The 4976-nt window shown below is 47.6% G+C and overlaps 1 pseudogene; it reads left to right on the forward strand.

Moving 5' to 3' along the window:
* Positions 1-99: 99 nt before the first annotated feature.
* On the forward strand, positions 100-685 carry LOC114077550 (annotated as a pseudogene).
* The last annotated feature ends 4291 nt before the right edge of the window (positions 686-4976 follow it).

Below are 4976 nucleotides of genomic sequence, written 5' to 3' on the forward strand. Positions count from 1 at the left end.
CAATGACACACTATTTTCAATGTTTTATTTCGTATGGTTTTGCCTGTTTTGTTTGCCACTACTCATACTAATATTGATCCTTTACAGGTACTATATACGATGGCACCCAAGAAAGACCGAATCTACGCACGCGGGCGATCAAAGTCTGTCGCCCCGTCTACCCGCATGGTCATCGGCTCTGATGATGAGCGTGACCCCGAGTATGTGCCCCCAGGCACTTCCACCCCTTCCCGTGCTGCACGTGCCCCCAGAGCCACACCCAAAAAGGTGGCGTCCGGCGTAGTCACTGCCTCCCAGTCTGATGAGGAGCGCACACTGACCGGCACACCCTCTGGGTCAGCCACAAATGAGGAAGGAGCGTCTGGCTCCTTAGGCGTATCCTGGTCCGAGGAAGCTTCAGTCTCTGCTGAGGTTCCCGCACCCGCCACTGCTGCAGCGTCGGCCTCGTCTGATGAGGCTGACAGTTCAGACTCTACATCTGGCGCACCAGTTCAGGTCCCCACCCCAGCCGCTGACCAGCCAAACCGGTGGTGTGTCGACGGCCAGTTTCAAGTTTACTCCGACGCAAAGTTCTTGACCGATAAAGGAGTAATGACTCGCACACTCACCCTGGAGCGGCGGGTACTCACAGGGAGCCTTCCCACGATGCCGGAGATTCATAACCTCTTCACCAGGCATCGCTTAGAGTGGACAGCACGTCCATTGGGACGATACAGCGAGGAGATGGTCCGAGAGTTCTACGCGTCCTATGTAGCGACTCTCCGATCACAGATCGACAGGCGGGCTGCTCCCGCTAAACAGGCCCCATTGGAGCAGGTTCGAGTCCGGGGCGTGCAGGTTGACATTTCCCTGCCAGCCATCCGCCGGTTTCTATACGGCGAGAGTGCAGATGCTACTCGGACCCCCATCACTGCCGAGTTTGACTACCGCTGGCAGATAGTAAAGGATGGACAGTTCTTGCGCGAGCCAGCACTGAGAGAGACCACCAAGAGGTGGATGGCCCTGCACCTGTCAGTAGATGGAGAGGGTGCCGATTGGGTCACTGAGCCGAAGGGGGCCATCAAGAAGGCCAACCTCACGTTCACAGCAAAGTTCTTGTGGCTGCTTGTCCGTCACTGCCTCTCCCCCACAGCTGCTGATAACATCGTTACCTGGGATCGAGCAGTGTTGATGGCGGCGATGATAGCCGGATTCGAGGTGGACTTCGCATGGCTTCTCCAGGCAGTCATGCACGAGAGGGCATTCAAGGTCACTACCACCTACCCCTTTCCGTGCATGATCTTTGCCCTTTGCAGGTCCGCAGGTGTGCCCATATGGCACATAGATCAGTTGAAGACCCCGCAGGGTACCGTTGACGTCGGCCTCATCAGAGACGAGGCCAATGAGTTGGCCCCACGTAGAGGGCCCCGTCCAGAGCTGCCACCACTTGCTGATGATCTTGCAGATACGGTAGCCCAGGCCCGCACAGCTACACAGGCGTCCACTGACACTACCCCGGTCGAGTCTATCCCGGGTAGTAGCACAGCCCCGAGCTCCTCTCGCACAGCCCCTCTACCGGTACTGGTCCCGCTTGCTAGGGTCCAAAAATTAGAGGCACAAATGGCCACTCTTCTGCATCATATCCAGCCGTGGATGCAGAAGTCGATTACCGAGTCTGAAGCGCGTCTAGAGAGGAAGATGCAGCAGTTTACAGAGCGGAAGATTGCTGAGGTCAACCAGCGTCTGGATGCGTTTGAGTTGAGAGTGTTAGCCCGACCAGCCCCTCCGGTGGATGTGTCGACTCTTCAGGCTGCAGTCGATAGTCTTCGGGCAGACATCGACACGATCCTAGAGGCGAGGGTGCCGGAGTCTGAGGCCCCTTCTGTCGAGCCTGCTGAGGACACCGTGCTAGCGGCCCTGTTTACTACTTCAGAAATTCCACCACCTCCCCCTCGAGAGACTGCCAAGAGGCGTAGGGGTCGAGCAGAGGATGAGGCGCGAGCAAGGAAGAAGGAGCGCCGAGAGATGGAGGCTGCGAGGAGAGCCTCACTTGCTGAGGAGGAGGCGCACCAGATGAGAGCATCAGAGTTAGCGGCTGGGGCGTCTAGCTCCCGCACTGTGGAGATAGCAGGAGGCACTACTGATGGTGCGGTTGTTGCTGAGGACACCACTGAGGGTGTCCAGATTGCAGAGGACGTGGGTTCCGGGGAACCGGACCCACCATCTTGCTGATCGACGGCGCTTTGCGCCACAGGTTTGCTTCACCTACCACTCTAGTATTTACATTTTTATGCATTGGGGACAATTGCATGCTTTTTTGTTGGGGGTGGGGTAAATGGATAGTGAGTGTTAGGGTGAAGTCTGAGTAGCCCAATTCACTATCCTCTTTTGGGGTTTTCTTGCCTGTGTTCTTTTTCCCCAAGAGACTGATTACTTTTTCTGTTGAACCGGCATGTCTATATCTTTTGTACATAGTTTAATTCTGGAGCATGATGGCTAAAATGATATCCTGATAAACTGGAAAATAATGCATGACTAGGCATAGTAACTGATAATTGTGTGGCTCTAAGCATGAAATAGAGTTACACCATTGCATTACCCTAAGTCTTTAATTCGAACTAGGTGTCTAATAATCTGGTATAGTGATGACATGTCAAGTGAGAGTGAGGAAATTTGAATAGTCCACTATTGGTACTGAGCTAGAACTTGCCTGGTTAGTCCTGCTAAAAGTAAGCTGTAATAGACAATTAGGAAAGGATCATAGGCCCTTATTCAATATAGCCCATTTCTAGCCTAAATAAAAGAAACCAAATGAAATTTATCCTTCTTTGATCCAAATAATCTGAGCTTAAAATTAGACCTTTCTTTTTCACCCCAACTGATCTTTTCTGGGAACAATGTGTTGGCCCTGGTCCCTCCTTGGACATGTGCACCTCAGCTTATGCCAAAAGCATAAGTTGAGGGTGGCTAATGCAGTAAACAACCTTCGTTATGGCCCTGACCCAACTTTGGGTATTGTGTACCTTGACTCATGGCAAAGCCATGAGTTGAGGGTGGCTATTATGAGGAATGCTCTGGAAAGTGGGGTTGAAAGAACAAAAGAGAGAGAAAGAACAAAAGTAAAGTGACTCAGAATTAGTTGAAAGAAAAGTAAAGAAAAAGAAAAATATACAAGAATTACAAACAAGAAAAGAAGAGAGTCACTTACACAAATGAAGAAAGAAGAGAAAATTGAGCAAAGGGAAAGAATATGAGAAACTGGGCGAGATAAAATGATAGAAAAGGGAAGGTTTAGCCGATATGTCAAGGAGGGCAAAAAGTCACTAAAGTATACCTAAATATACCCTACCTGACCCTGAGCCTATGTTACAAGCTAAGAAAGTCCTATCGTGATCCTAAGGGTTGTATAGCGAACTTAAGGCAGTGAAAATAAGGGCAAGCTTATGGCAATAGGTATGAATGAGTGTGACTTTGTTCTGAGAGCGAGTGTTGAAAAGTAATCCTTATACTCAAACTGAAATCATTGTCTGAAAAATGAGGATTTTGTTCTAAAGTGAGGACATTAGTTGCAATACCAGAATTGTTAGCACCTCGGTGAGAAATTGAAGAGGATAGGTGTTAATGCATGGTGAGTCTGTGTCATGTTCTGATCCCACAAAATTCAAGCCTAATAGTGATAGCATGCATAGATTTGATGAGATTAATCGGGATTGATAGCCAAATGATTGCAAAACATGGATACTATTGTACAAGGATTGTGTAGTGAGTCATAGTGCGTCGCTTGAGGACAAACAACGAATTTAAGTTGAGGGTGTTGATATACCGTGGTTTCACGGTATAATTAATACTTTTTCCTTAAGTTTAGTGTGTCCGAAAGCCTTTTTGTGCTAATTTTGATATAAGTTTCTCTTTGTTTTGCAGGAAATCTGTCCAAAGCTGAATGCGGAGATTTTGAGCGAAAAAATGCAGAAGAGACCACCTACGGAGCTTATGACGGTCCGTCGTGCCTGTGACGGTCCGTAGGTGGCAGCGTAGTGCAGCTGCTGAAGGAAGATGGGGAAGTCTGACCAAGTGTGGGATTACGAAGCTTGTGACGGTCCGTCGTGGCTATGACGGTCCGTCCTGCAGGTTCGTCGTGAAGTTCAGAGAAGTGATCCCAGTACCCAGATTCCAAGAGTTGAAGTGTTTTGGAACGAAGACCCTCGACGGACCGTTGTGCCTATGACGGTCCGTCATACTTGCCGTCGAGGGGAATGAAGAAAGCAGCAGAAGAAATTGCACCAAGTATGGGACGACGGAGTCCACGACGGTCCGTTGTGACCACGACGGTCCGTCGCGAGGTCCGTCGACCCAGCCGCGTTTTGGCAGATTTCCAGCAATTAGAATTCTTGTTTAATTAGGTTTTTGTTTTTTTATAAATAGTTCGAAAAACCTCGTTTTTGAGGTTAGACACCTGATAGTTAGACTCTTAGATTGTTAAAACTCCGTATTGGTAAACATTGTATTGTGAGATTCTTGATAATCATTAGACTTTTCGTGAGATTATTGATTACTTTGAGAATTCTTGCAAGTGATTTTTGGTGATTAATCAAGCAAACTTTTGGATTTTACTCTTTCTCATTGAAGTAAGTACATGAATTCTTATATCATATATTTGAATATTGTAATTATGACTATGGGTAACTAAACTCCATAACTAGGGTTGTGGGAACCATAGGCAAATAATGAGATAAACCCTAACTAAAATAACAATTCTAGAATAGTGTCTTGCATGTATTAATAATTCTTTCGCTTAGAAGTCTTTTTAACGGATGGCCAACGTTAGAACTCGCCTTAATGCTACTTGCCGGACCAAGGAGGTAGATAATAGGAAAAGAATTATTAACATAGATTTAGTGTATACTATCTAATAGGCTAGTATTGATTGGTACGAGGTAATAACTTAGTCAAATATCGAATACGATGCTTAATATGAGGTAAGGATAAGGGTTAGGAAA

The sequence above is a fragment of the Solanum pennellii genome, chromosome 6 (genome assembly GCF_001406875.1).
Source record: "Solanum pennellii chromosome 6, SPENNV200".
In the NCBI taxonomy this organism is placed as follows: Eukaryota; Viridiplantae; Streptophyta; class Magnoliopsida; order Solanales; family Solanaceae; genus Solanum; species Solanum pennellii.